General features: G+C 34.7%; 1 long non-coding RNA gene across 2 annotated transcripts; it reads right to left on the reverse strand.

Moving 5' to 3' along the window:
* Positions 1-4,517: 4,517 nt before the first annotated feature.
* LOC133881768 (uncharacterized) lies at positions 4,518-12,876 on the reverse strand. 2 transcript variants are annotated; one of them, XR_009902588.1, is made up of 3 exons: positions 12,610-12,876; positions 10,959-11,057; positions 4,518-4,770 (listed from the first exon to the last, which is right to left on the reverse strand). It is a non-coding gene; the product is annotated as an uncharacterized LOC133881768 (long non-coding RNA). The 2 variants fall into 2 exon arrangements; XR_009902587.1 differs by lacking the exon at positions 4,518-4,770 and adding an exon at positions 9,683-10,114.
* Between the last annotated feature and the right edge of the window lie 3,167 nt (positions 12,877-16,043).

Raw genomic sequence — 16,043 nt, forward strand, 5'->3', positions numbered from 1 at the left:
AAAAAAAAATTATTTTCTTTGGTCCAAATTTGTAAGTTTTAATTCTTGCCTTTTTGGTGTCTTTGGTTGTTTTATGCATTCGTGTTAGTCTTCAATTTTTTTTTGTTATTTATTTATTTTGTTTGTGCTATTTTTTTTTTCTTTTAATCTTCAAAAAAAAAAAAAAAAAAGTAAACTTTGCTAGTGTGGTCTACGGCGCTATCCAAGTGTCTAGGCAAGTTCTGGCTAGGAAAGTCTTGGGATTTAAGTGTGTCCGGTGTGACCCCCCTCACTTTCCTGGGAACGAACCTGGGCTCTTAGAGAATTCTGTCTGCCCCACTTGCAGCAAAAAAAAAAAAAAATTGGTTCATATCTTTTGTGGGATATTTTCTTTCTATAGGGTGTAAGTGAAGCATGGATTCTTATTTTGATAATTATTGTGATTCTTCTGCACAACATGCTTCACCTAGTGGTAGGACACTTGCTCCAACCAATTACCCTTACAGTTTCAACCCACATGAACCATGTTCATATTGCTCTGATCCTTATCATAGTGCTAGTAATTGTCCCTCCTGGGGACAGCTCTATAATTTTTCACCTGAGCAATTGAACACAAACTCCTCCAGCCCGGGATTCGATTCAAATCCCAATTTTTACAACCCGGACTGGAACAACCATTCTGATTTCTCGTGGCAAGCTCAAGCCATGGGAAATTGTGCTCCCCAATTTCAGGAACTACACTATCCTGATTATCCACAGTTTGATAACCAATCTTCCCATCCTTCATCCTACGTTTATCCAGCCTCTTCTTCACAGTCCACTTTGGAAGACACTCTCAAAGTCTTCATAGAACTCACAGGCCGGGTTATTAGTGAAATAAAGAATGCTACTACGGAAAACACTCAGGCGATTGCCAGGATAGAAGGAAAGCTTGAATATCTGGTTGCTGAAGTCATCAGAATAGAGGAAGAAGAGCTTCAGAGTCAGTCGATGGTTGCAGAGCACTACATGATTGATGAGGATGATGCTAGTCATTCTTGTCATGAGCATGTTCCTACCATCACCATGTTTGAGAATGAGGAAATTGTGGATAGCAATGAGGAAGAAAAGGAGGAGCACCTTGAGCAAGCAGCGCCCCCGCCAAATCCAAATACACCCAATGACAAGGAAATGAGTACTGAAGCTCATTCCTTCATCACCATCCCTCTTGAGACATTTCATGAGCCCCAAGATTTAATTCTTAAATGTCTCAAAGAGCCATCTTATGCTAAAAGCCTCAAGGATCGATGCACGCAATCTAGGAATCATCGTCCTACGAAGATCCTTCGAAGCAAGCAAGTTGGCCACCTGAGAAGGCGACACATTCTTCCAGAGGGATATCAGATTCTAAAGAAGAAAGGGTGGAGGGAATTGGTTGGACATCCGCATGATCGGGGAAGGCGCTGTAAATTTTCTTTTACCTTTTTGTACAGTTGATTTCTTTCATTTTTATTTCTTTTTATTTTACTTTTATTTCTTTCATTTTTCATTTAATTTCTTGTTATTTTATTTTCGTTTCTGACAGCAATTAACATTTTGATGTTTGTTTCTATGAGAAATGTTGCTGTTAGTTTTTGTTGACAGGTGTTTTGGTGTTTAAGTTTGGGGGACGCCTTGACCTTTCACACCTCGATGTTTCCGTATTTCTGGTAATGTATTTCTACACTACACATTGCGGACAATGTGTAATTCAAGTTTGGGGGTATGGAAAAACATTCTGTCCATTTGTTTGTTTGTTTAATTTTTCTGTTTGTTTAGTTATTTTTAGTTGTCTTTTTGTTCTTAAAATGTTTTAATTAAAAAAAAAAAAATTTATGTTGTCAAGTTTGAGTTAAGCCATAGCTGTGGTTTGCATTTCATCGGCTTGCTTAAGTTTTTGAACACATCATGTCTTTAGGAATCTGAGTCTTTTGACTTATTTTTGGGCTAGTAAGATTTCACTTGAGTTGAACTATCACGAGCACGTTAGCATGTAATTTGTGGGGTATGAATTTGTGTTTAATTGTGTATTTTGAGAGTTGTTGGATGACTTATTGATAAATAACCTTGGCTTGCAAGATATATATATATATATATTTAAAAAAAAAAAAAAAAAAGATCATTTTGAGTTTTTCACTGAGTAACCGGGCCTCTTGCCTCACTAAGCATTGAGTGTTCGCGTCAAAAGGTGAGAATTTCAATTTGGTTAATTGTATGGCTAGTTTGGCTTCGTAGCCTTTTTGATTTGAGTAATTAAGCCCTTAGGGATGTTTCTACATCTAGTGCCCTAAGACCATTTGGTTTGGGAGACACTGGCCCAACACTCGTTACATGGGTCAATTAGAAAGCTTAAGGGAGCCGAGCATTGCACAGCCTACACAAAAAAAAAAAAAAAAAAAAAAAAAAAAAAAAAAAAAAAAATTGATAACTAAAATAAAATAAAATAATTTGCATATCTTGCCTTGGTTGTTTCATTTGATAGGGATTCCAATGATTTTTGAGGTACTTATCCTAAGATTAAAATGAAACCTCATAATTGCATGTTGATTTCACTCTACACTTTTGAGAAAATGTGATATCTTTATTGTCCATTAATGAGTGATTTGATGTTAGATCCCCTGTTGATGTTTATGATAGGGTTTGTCTTTTTAAGCATGCCAATGACGTATGAACCATGATCTGGGTAAAACCCTTTCTCGTTGACAACATAGTGTTTGAATGTTTGTGGGTATCATTTCTGGCAAACCCTCACGAGACTTCACTCGTCCACTAGGGAGTCCTAGGGGTTTAAAAGGCTTGTTGCATATGCTAAATGCAATCGTGTCTCCCACGAAAGAGGATTTATGTTTCATGCTTTGATTTTGTTTTGCTAAGGGACTAGCAAAATGTAAGTTTGGGGGTATTTGATGAGTACCAAATATTGTGTATTTGGACCCCTTAATTTACATTAGTTAAACCTTTAGCTTTGTTATTTTCTAATGCTTTGGTTAGTTTTAGTGTTTTTATATTTTGTAGGACAATAAGAGAGAAATGATACAATTCAAGCAAAATACAAGGAAATTCGGATGCAGCAGACCACTACATTTAGACTGATCATAACAGGACCAAAAGATATCTGTTTTGGGAGTTTCTTAGGTCTAAATTGAAGTTCAAGATGTCAGCTTTCCAACCCAACAAGTTTCAGCCAATTTGGAGATGCGTGGAAAAAGATATGGCTGTTTGAATTTCAGTCGACGGATCATCCCGAAAATCCGGAACCATCTCTCTTATTATTTTTTCTTTTGCTTCATCCCTTGTCTCCCCAAAGCTAGAGCCAATACACGTTTTTCTCCACATTCTCAGCCACTTAATCACTTTTTTTTCCACTCAACATCATTCCATAAAACACTCACCACTCATTCCATAAAACACTCACCACTCATTCCATAAAACACTCATCACTCATCTCTCCACTCATACACCCACTCACCCATTCCACACAAACCACTTGTCTATGAAAGGAGACCAAGGCTGAAAATCAAAGGAAGAGAAGAGGCATGAGCCTCTTTGTACATAACTTCTTGCTTCTCTTCTTCTTGTAGCTTATTTCTTTCCTTTTGCAACTCTTTGATTTTTATGCTTTTAATTTAATGTTTTAAGTTGTAGTTATTTTATCATGTGTAGCTAATATTTTCGTTTGGGGTTGAGGATGAAACCTCACCATTGAAGAGAAACCGAGTTTCTTGCTTGTTCATGCTATTTGAGTTTATGGGTTTGATTTCTCATTGTTCTACTTCGATTTTTATGAGATGATGTTTTGATATCTCTTGTGGTTTCCGGATACAAGTGATGATGTGGAATAAGTCTCATTAAAATTGATTGCTTGGTGTTTGATCTATCAAAACATTGGATATTCATTGTGCGTCGTTCGACTAATACATTGTTTTATCGGTTTGAATGATGATATCCATTGTGATTGAATGATACATTGGATGTTTTGATTTCAATTGGTACTCTTTGTGATTTGTGCTATGAACGGAATCATTGAGTGTTTCAAATGATTTTTGAAGCAATGTAGAGCATACCTAAGATTTGTATGTGACAACCTCAAAATATGTATGATGAGCATGAGATTAGGTTATTGTGATTTGGTGAGTGTGGATTCCGAAACCCTAGACCCCTTTATTTTCATTATTCTTGTTTATGTTTTCTTTTATCAAAAAACCCCTAAATTTGGAACTAGGTTAAAATAGGATTAGTTTGAATAGAGATTAATTTTCGCAACACAATTCCCTGTGGGATCGACCTCGCACTTGCATAACGCTATATTGCAAAACGATTCGTGCACTTGCGAGTACTATTCTTTTTTATACAAAAAATTTGCATAAACATTAATCTCTTAAAATTATAAACGGGTCTTCACAGCGGCACAACGATATGTCGCAAAGCCAACATATGGTACATACCCCATAATATGTACCTGGTAAATCAGAGTATAATATCTATCTACTATGCAACGGAAACATAAACCTAATAGCGGAAATCACATTTTAAACATCTATCATAAATTAATCTAATCAAGAGCCAATTTACATCTATCTATTTAAGTCTTTCTTCAAATTAAATACATAACATAAATGGCATTGTACAATAACAAGTGACACAGGCGTCACAGGCCACAAACGAAACTCATAAAACAGAGGACGCCCATGGTCAACACTTACAGCCGTTGCGGTGAGCTACGGTCATAATATCCCAAGTACACTTCAACAATACCAACTACGACCGGAGTACCTGCAGCCAAAGGAATATCATTTATACGGTTGTGAGGGTTTGCCACATTCGTATAGGTTGAATTATGAGCCCACCGTCTAAGCATAAATAAATACACTAAGACCTCAGAGGTATACTATTTACGAAGTTTTCGCAAAGAACCAACTTTTCCTTTTTAGTCATGCTTACACTATAACAGCTACCAATTTTATAAACTTTTGTTTGAAAATCCTCATAGCTCATATAGCATACACTGACAATTAGAAAGCATTTAAACATACTAGGTAGCTAATAATATACGTAGAAGATTCGATATAGAAAACAATGGCATTTAAATCATGCAACCATCCAATAGAAATATACATAAGTTCTTTCCCATATAAGACTCTTATGCATACTAATACGTCTAGCAAAACTACAATATACTTATCATGAAAACATCACACAATTTAAACAATGCTATGCATGCTCATGATAGTCTTTTTGTTCATTGTGAGGCTTACCCTCTCTTCCATTATTATGAGCCTCACACTCTCTTCGTTATTATGAGCCTTACGCTCTCTTTGTTATTATGTGCCTCACGCTCTCTTCGTTATTATGAGCCTCACGCTCTCTTTGTTATTATGAACCTCACGCTCTCTTTGTTATTTTGCGTTCGTGCTTTATGCTTTACAAATCAAACTCTATACTCCTATTCTTTACAAATCATGCTTTCTTCAAATACAGTAAACCAATCAACATGAAATTTTCATCATTTTTCTTTGCATAATTAAAATCCCAACTGTAGTACGTATTCAGACACTTTAAATCAATTCAAAACCTTTCATTCATGCATCATTTCATAACATCATTGATATTTCAACATAATTGAAACTACTTAAAACATTCAAAGCATACATGTTAACATATCGTCGGTTCAGTAGAAAATCATATATCATTTGCATTTCTATAAAATACGAAAAATATCTTTTTTTAGTGAGTAGAATACTCACCTTGGCTGCGTGGATATTAAGCGCTAGGTCTCCTAGACACCACCTTGCAATGCGTCACTGTGAAAATACACATTGCACATTATTTGACTTTTCTAACATTAGACCGACATTTAGCTCTTAAATTACTTAAAAGCTAACCCTTGGAAAACCCATAATATTTTGAGGGTCCCAATCACACACCCATAAATCTAGACACTACCTAGACTCAATTAATACTAACCCAAAGTATTTACTTGGGGTTAGACATTAAAATCACCATCTAAAATAATTACCTATAACATCAAATATTAATCATAAATTATATTCACTAATCTATAAATTATTTCTCACTAACATTCTCTCAATATCATTTACTCTAATATTATGTTCATAAATCTTTTTACATCAATTACTAACATATTAACATAATTTAGCTATTTAAATTTTAATCACTTAAAACTCCCAAATTATTTTAACCCATCAAATTAGGGTTTTTAAATTAACCCATAATTTATAAAACACTAACTTTAATCACAACAAATATTAATCTCACTAACATAAACACTATATATTTAAAATAACATTAACCCATAAATTAGGGATTAAAGTAACTTACCCAAAAACTTACCCAAATAATACTTGGTGTTTGGAGAATCTTTACAAGCTCCAAATAACACAAAGCCTAAAAAAAAAACACTATATCAAACTCTTATTTTGCTAGATTTAACCAAAAATCTCAAAATATGAATTTAACTATTTACCTTAAAACATCGGTAGAAACGTATATCGGGCTTCGTAGATCATGTTACCGAAGTCGTATTTGAGTTTGGATGGATAGATCTTCATGGATCATGAATTTTGTAAGAAAACCCCAAAGAGAACAAGAGAGAAAGGCATTCTGCCTCTCTTTTTTTTCTCCCACCGAGATAACGCGCAAGCGCCTTATCATCATTTTCTTCTTCTTCTTTTTATTTTTTTCTTTGGGAAGGGCCAGATGGCCCTTCCATTTTTCTTTTTCGATCTGGCCCTTCACTCTTATGCATGTGGGGCACATGTCGCCCCACATGTATAATTATTATTATTTTTTATATATATATTTTTTTATTATTTTTTTTGACTTTTTGACTTACTCTTTTTTCTTAATAATTCTTTTATTCATTAATTTCATTTTCTATTTTATTTCTTTAGACTTTAAAAATATTCTTTTATATTTTTTTGGCTACCATTTACAAGTCCATAGAACAACTTTTTTTTATTTTATCACTCTAAATAAACTTATTTTTATTTAATCCTGATAAACCCATTTTATAAACTTTAGTCTTTTAAAAATATTATCTTGCATTTTAAATACACCTAATTAAGTTTAATCAATTATTTACTCAAATTTATACTTTAATTATTAAATAATTTTCCAGACATTACATCCCTCCCTCCTTATAAAAATTTCGTCCTCGAAATTTAGACATTAAATCGTTTTACACACATACGAGCATGCATTCTATATTAGAACCACTCATGCAAGTATGCGTTTTACATGGGGTACTTACGTGAAAGTTGTACGATATAGCAATCATACCAGCATTTATTCAGTATAATGAGGGATCACTCCCGCATTTAACGGTCAAGCTCTCATGTGGCTTCTTTAACGTCGTGATTTCACCACAGAGTTCTCACTAATGAAATGAATTTAGTGTTTTCTTACAAACCATCACTCGCTTTGCAACCTTTCACATGTCAATTTCTATTGAATATGAAGAAGCGCACCACAAGTAAAGGGTCACAAACACATTCGCAGTGGAGAAATACGAGAAAATGTCATAAATGACCGCTAAAATTAGGAGACATCATGACCAATTATGTGATAGACATACGTTTTGTACTAAGGACAACTCAATATATCCAGAATTGAGCACACCCATATTGCTCAAAGCGTTAGATGTTTCGCATTGGTGACACCTTGCATTTCACAAGATCACCAATTTGAAACACAAATTTGCAGCGATGTTTATCCACTTTGAACGAGCACAATCTTCCCTTGAATCATGCACCACTTTAAAGCTCGCTGATCATTTCACACCAACTTCATGCCAAATGAAATGGAGTTCCATGTTCGTGTCCATATTATGTTACGTGTGGTACTACATCAGTAGTCGTAAACTAACATGACTAGTAGTCACAACCAATGGCGAGTATCATAACCGACTTTATAAATTCCCACTCGCACAACTTAGGTGTATCTTCAAGTGTCTAAATAGATTTCTCGGATAAGCCGTCCGCTTGCGAAGGGTACACTAAGCTAGCATTTTGAATACACTTTGAGTCAATCTCGCCATCACGAGATTTTCACATAGTGTTTTAGCTGTGATAGTGACTTAAGTTGCACGTCAGGACATCTTGCCATTTAGATCTCCTAACACAACAAGCCATCAACGTTACCTCATGTCTCCATCTCTCAACACCGAAGTGCATCAAGACTAGGGTGTTAAGTGTGTGTTCCACATGTACAACACCATCAAGGCATTGTCCACAAAATAATAGGACATCAACAACGGTTACCAACTCCGAACCATGAGGAGAACGACGTTACTCATGATATACGGTTGACAAGTAGCATATGCTATATCCTTGTTATTACACAAGGGTGTATTCCCAACTATTGTGATGTATCTGTGCAAGCCACATACCCAACAATCTGAACGAGTAGTTTAAGCACATGTGCAACTGTGTATTCTTGTTCTCTCGTGTTGACTATGTGTCTATTTTCGTTCATTACATAAACCAAGAATGACACTTCTTTAATCAAAGCTCACCTCTCATGAGCTTGAAGAAGAATCTCTTTTACTAAGTACTTCCAACACTGATACCAAGTGTCTTCCATGCTCGACACGACAAGTCGAATAAACTAATGTGTCAACAGTACACTCAACTACTCGTTTGTCAAGGCACCCATAGAATGCATGATTCATCAAGTCCATAAATACTAATGGTGTATTTGTCTATCCAAATGGCATCACCAAAACTCATAATGGTCATACCATATATGGTTCACTGACCTTAGCACATTACCTTTCGCACCAAAAGTCAATCGCATTTCGGAAGAAAGTCAATTCCCAAGAATACCGAGAGTCCTTAGAGTTGACTGAACAAGTTGTCAGTTCTCAATAAGGAATACTCCCGATTGATTGTCACTCGGTTTAGTACACGATAATCTATGCACGACTACATAAACTCGTGACCATAGTGAAAACATTTGCACTATCCGGATGTTCCCAACTTGGAATCGACTTGAGCTTGGTTTAGGCACTAAGCCAGACACACAGGTGTACACTCTCGGACATTCATCATTATTGAACGTTGGACAAAGATAGTGGAGTAACTCGCAAACGAGACCTACAAAGTTCGGACTCTCTATACAATGGGGTAGGAATAAAACTACACATTCGTGATTATCTACGTTCACTTCTACTCCTTGATCGTCAATCCATTCCAAATTAACACCAAAGCCTTAACGAGTTAGCATCGTAGTTCAACATGGTAAGCTTTATTGTTTAGCATGTTGAACGCTGAAATCTTATATGCATGGCATTAAAACTCAACACATTTCATGTTGAAGCTAAATATGGTCACATTGGAACTCTACACGCATAACACTGCTAGCTTCGCTGGCAGAGTCTTTTCTCTAATACAAATGGCACACTTATCCACACGCTCCCTATAAGCAACATCATTATGAGTATCCACGCATAAGTTCTAATCTAAAGGCTCAACGCACAATTTGCATAGCTTACAAGTGCAATTGAGACTAGGGTGGACAACTTAACATATCAAATTACATGAGTTAGACATTGTAGCTCATCATGGCAACACTAGAGGTAGCGATATCACCACCTATATAGTGCTAAGGCAATGACCTCTGTGACGACCCCTTTTTTTTTTTTTTTTTTTCAAAGCATTTGCATAAATATTAGTCTCTTAAAATATAAATGGATCTTCACAGTGGCACGACGATATGTCGCAAAGCCAACATATGGTACATTTCCCATAATATGAACCTGGTATATCAGAGTATAACATCTTTTCATCTATGCAGCGGAAAACATAAACCTAAATAGCGGAAATCATAGCATAAACGTCTATTACAAATAATCATAAACAAAGAGCCTTATTACATCTATCTAATTAAGTCTTTCCTCAATATAATTACATAACAGAAATGGCTTTACAAGAACAAGTGACACAAACATCACAAGCCATAAACTAAACCTATAAACAAGTGGACAACCCATGGTCCACCAATTACGACCGTTGCAGTGTGCTTCACTCATAACATCCAAATTACCCTTCTACAATGCTATCAACTATGACCAAAATACCTGCAGCCAAAGGAACATCATCTATACGGTTGTGGGCGTTTGCCACATCCGTATAGGTGAAATTATGAGCCCACCGTCTTAGCATAAATAAATACACTAAGACCTCAAAGGTATACTATTCACTGAGTTTTCGCAAAGAACCAATTTCTCCTTTTTAGTCATGAGTACACTATAACAGCTACCAATTTTATAAACTTCTGTTTTGAAAATCCTCATAGCTGATATAGCATACACTGACAAATAGAAAGCATTTTAACATACTAGACAGCTAATATTATTCGTAGGAGATTTGTTATAGAAAACAATGACATTTAAATCATGCAACCATCCGATACCAATATATATAAGTTCTTTTTCTATCGAGACTCTTAGGCATACTAATATGTCTAGCAAAACTACAATATACTTATCATGAAAACATCACACAATTTAAACAATGCTATGCATGCTCATGAGTTTTTTTGTTCATTGTGAGCCTCACGCTTTCTTCGTTATTATGAACCTCACGCTGTCTTCGTTATTATGTGTTTGTGCTTTATGCTTTACAATTCAAACTCTATACTCATATTCGTTACAAATCATGCTTTCTTCAAATACAATAAATCAATCAACATGAAATTTTCATCATTTTTCTTTGCATAATTTAAATCCCAACTGCAGTACATATTCAAACACTTTAAATCAATTCAAAACCTTTCATTCATGCATCATTTCATAACATCATTGATATTTCAACATAATTGAAACTATTTAAAACAGTCAAAGCATACATGTTAACATATCGTCGGTTCAGTAGAAAATCATCTATCATTTGCATTTCTATAAAATAAGAAAAATATCCTTTCTCAATGAGTAGAATACTCACCTTGGCTGCTTAGGACTCATGACTCGAATACTCCCAGTATTCTATTTACTTGAGCTCTACATTGGAGAACAAGTTGCAGTCTCCAATTATAACACGTGCCTGCAAACATTTATGACGTCAAACTAACTATTGAATCTCATACCCCTTATGAGACATAAACTACCCACGTGCTCACACGCGCGTTACCTACTTCTAAAGCTAGCTAGATACCTTAGGCTATTATTAGGTTGATTATTGGTTCTATGTTCGTATTTATTTGTTTATTATCAATAAGATATATTTACTATTTTCATTAGTTTATATATTGTTGTTGTATCATGTTATTATTGTTAACCCTATTTATAACTCGTTATTTATTTACTAAATTAACAACATATATACTTAAGCCATATACATGTATATGTATACATATATACATATACATATACATATACAACACTTAATCCTAATCCATTGATGCACATAATTACCAAGAATTCATTAACATAATTTCCCTAAACAACACACTTGGAAGACCACTCAACCATTCCAAATAAATTTAACCATTTAACATCCAGGCCAACAATTACCCAAATCAGAATTTGAACTAACATAAGCTCTCATAAACATTAAACTCATTCTCTAACATCACAATAAAGCCTCAACTCAACGGGTATCGATGAATTCAACACGTAGAGTTAATCTCTTAAATAAACAACTTAAAATCAATTACAACCTTCTTCCGTAAACCACAATCTACCCTCCAATATTCATAGCTATTCACCAAAGCACAAGCAAGATCCTTCATTTACATAACAAAGATCAACTTCTCTTAATTGGAAATACTTTCCACCTAAATCCCATAACAATTATCAATGACAATTAACAACTATTCTCTCCAACCAACTATTAACAATTCATCCTAAAATATTGAAACCAACTTCTACACTAAATCTACACTCATGAAACATAGTACAAATCCAAATGAACCTAATCTTCATCATAGGCTAAATAACCAATAAATCAACATCATATTCAACTCATTATCAATTACAATCTACAACAATAATTAATAACACCCAAATCCCAAGGTATCAATGATTCTAATATATGATCAATCCTCCAATAAACTACATAAGGACTAACTATAATCATTAACAAACAATTAACCACTACATTTCAATCTCTAAACAAACTCTCAAATCCTTAGATATCAATAAATCCAATAAAACAATTCTAGGGTCAACTATAATTTAACCACTTGATTTGTAAATAACAACCAACGATTTGTATAAGTCAATATAACAAAAATACATTTTTGACACTACTCCATCATGGCAAATTAAATACCTAACTTCATATACAAACACCCATTCGAATAACACCCCATGAAAAACTCCAAAAATCTCCAATCATAAACCCTATTTTCGAACCCAAATAAAACCCTCACAAATCAATATGATTTCAAGCTTCAATCCATACCATTCTGGCTTCAATGGGTGAAACCCCTTAGCAATTAACCCAAAAATTAACTATAATCTCACAAAAACCGAAATCCATACCAATATAAACCTAGAATCCAAATCTAAACAAACCACAAACCATACACATGATTTTTGTGCTAAATAGACAATGGGTAACATGAAAACATTAAGGAAGGCTAGAAATTTACCCCATAAAAGCCCATGGCCGGAACCCATGAACCATTTCTTCTTCTCTTCTCCTACTTCTCTTTCTTTTCTTCTTCTTCTTTTCTTCTCTGCGTCGTGCTCACTATCTCCCTCTCCAAAAATCTGCAACGTCTCACTCTCTCATGGGTTGTGCGTGCGTGAATGGAGGAGGAAGAGAGGGGAGATGAGGAGAAGGAAAAAGGAAAGAAAAGATAAAAGGGGAGAGCATCGTGAGAGAGAGAGAGAGAGAGAGAGAGAGAGAAGAAGTTGTGTGGTGTGCTGGAAATGTAAGAAGATAAGGTGAGAATGTGTGTTTACAAAAGTGCCCTTCTAGCATAAGTGAGAAAGAAAGAAGGATGGGCTTTTACCTACCCTTGGGCCTATTAAGGTCACTTTTATTCCCACTTCTTGGGCTACCATTTTTTTTTAAGTCACACAAGCCCATGGTAAAATAATAAAATCACTTTGTTTAATTTTAGTACACTAACCCATTAAATAATTTATTTACCTTTGTCTCTTCACCTTTCTTAATTAAATCCTCAAATGTGATTTCATCACACTAAACCTATTATATTTTTATTATTATTATTCTAACTCCATTTGTCTATCCTAAACTCATTTTATTTTGATAATATAAATATTTTTACTTAGAATCTAATTATTAGTCAAATCTATTTAATAAACATAACTTATTAAATGTTAATTCTCCAATTTATTTTCTTGGTCTTTACAACCTCAATGTTTACTATGGACAAATGCGTCACCAATAGAGATGGTCACGCACGTTGATTTTAAAGGTTTAGTACTCATTATGTAACTATGCATAATGAGACACATGAATAGATAACGCACACAATACTACCACATAAAGGTATAATACCTGTGGCAGCATTGACAGCATTTGCGCCAGTTGGATGGACTTCAACATTGCTTGGTGTGAGTAGGCACCCCATACTTGAGCAAACTGTCTCAGTTGATAGTTGCCCACAAAGGTACTTGACTTTGGCGGCAACAAGTTGGCGACCTCTCACTAAATGACCTCATCGACCATATTAACAATGTGTCCTAGATCTTCCTTGACATAAATCCGAGTGTAGCTCCCACACACTACACTGGGCAACGCTAGAGCTGCTTTGAGTCAAAGCGGCTAACGAGGGACATAGCTTTACGAGGTGGCCATGTCTACCACATCGAAAGCATACTAGTGATTCTATACGACACGTATACCAAAGTGTGGCTTCCCACTGAGGAATCATCTTCCTCATTTCGTATCGACGTTGCTTGTCTAGGCGGCATGACTTGTCTATACAATGAAATGCCACATAGACAATGCTACGTAACGAAGATTACATGCATCATAATGCCCATGTAATGCACCTAAGAAGCTTATTCTAAACCGTTCCCCATCTAAGTGATATACTCTACACAATCACATTGAAGTTAACCTATAATGTGAAAGTAAGAGGTAAACTAACTATACGTAAATCAAATAATATGTATCACAAAATTCATGTAATGCATATGGAGTATTATATTTTAATTTTCTATCTTTGTTGAAGCTTTTAAGATTTCCTAAAACTCTTTTGTTATTCTTAGACTCTAACAAAACCCTAGGTTTCCGCTTTCCGCTTTTCCTAACCAACCCTAGACCTAACTGCTCTGATACCATTTGTTATGACGACCTTTTTTTATTTTATTTTTTTTATACAAAACATTTGCATAAACATTAATCTCTTAAAATTATAAACGGGTCTTCACAGTAGCACGACGATATGTCGCAAAGCCAACATATGGTATATACCCCATAATATGTACCTAGTAAATCAGAGTATAATATCTATCTACTATGCAACGAAAATCACATTTTAAACATCTATCATAAATTAATCATAATCAAGAGCCAATTTACATCTATCTATTTAAGTCTTTCTTCAAATTAAATACATAACATAAATGACATTGTACAATAACAAGTGACACAGGCGTCACAGGCCACAAACGAAACTCATAAAATAGAGGACACCCATGGTCCACACTTACGGCCGTCGCGGTGAGCTATGGTCATAATATCCCAAGTATACTTCAACAATACCAACTACGACCGGAGTACCTGCAGCCAAAAGAATATCATCTATACGGTTGTGAGGGTTTGCCACATCTGTATAGGTGGAATTATGAGCCCACCATCTTAGCATAAATAAATACACTAAGACCTCAGAGGTATACTATTTACTGAGTTTTCGCAAAGAACTAACTTTTCCTTTTTAGTCATGCTTACACTATAACAGCTACCAATTTTATAAACTTTTGTTTGAAAATCCCCATAGCTGATATAGCATACACTGACAATTAGAAAGCATTTAAACATACTAGGTAGCTAATAATATACGTAGAAGATTCGATATAGAAAATAATGGCATTTAAATCATGCAACCATCCGATAGAAATATACATAAGTTCTTTTCCATATAAGACTCTTATGCATACTAATACGTCTAGCAAAACTACAATATACTTATCATGAAAACATCACACAATTTAAACAATGCTATGCATGCTCATGATAGTCTTTTTGTTCATTGTGAGGCTTACCCTCTTTTCCATTATTATGAGCCTCATACTCTCTTCGTTATTATAAGCCTTACGCTCTCTTTGTTATTATGAGCCTCACGCTGTCTTCATTATTATAAGCCTCACGCTCTCTTTGTTATTATTAGCCTCACGCTCTCTTTGTTATTATGTGTTCGTACTTTATGCTTTACAACTCAAACTCTATACTCTTATTCTTTACAAATCATGCTTTCTTCAAATACAATAAACCAATCAACATGAAATTTTCATCTTTTTTCTTTGCATAATTAAAATCCCAACTGCAGTACATATTCAGACACTTTAAACCAATTCAAAATCTTTCATTGATGCATCATTTCATAACATCATTGATATTTCAACATAATTGAAACTACTTAAAACATTCAAGCATACATGTTAATATATCGTCGGTTCAGTAGAAAATCATCTATCATTTGCATTTCTATAAAATACGAGAAATATCTTTTCTTAGTGAGTAGAATACTCACCTTGGCTGCTTGGATATTAAGCACTAGATCTCCTAGACACCACATTGCAATGCGTCACTGTGAAAATACACATTACACATTATTTGACTTTTCTAACATTAGACCGACATTTAGCTCTTAAATTACTTAGAAGCTAACCCTTGGAAAACCCATAATATTTTAAAGGTCCCAATTACACACCCATAAATCTAGACACTACCTAAACTGAATTAATACTAAGCCAAAGTATTTACTTGGGGTTAGACAATAAAATCACCATCTAAAATAATTACCTATAACATCAAATATTAATCCTAAATTATATTCACTAATCTATAAATTATGGGATAATTGCACCGTTGGTCCCTGTGGTATAC

Source organism: Alnus glutinosa, chromosome 11 (assembly GCF_958979055.1).
Source record: "Alnus glutinosa chromosome 11, dhAlnGlut1.1, whole genome shotgun sequence".
NCBI lineage: Eukaryota > Viridiplantae > Streptophyta > Magnoliopsida > Fagales > Betulaceae > Alnus > Alnus glutinosa.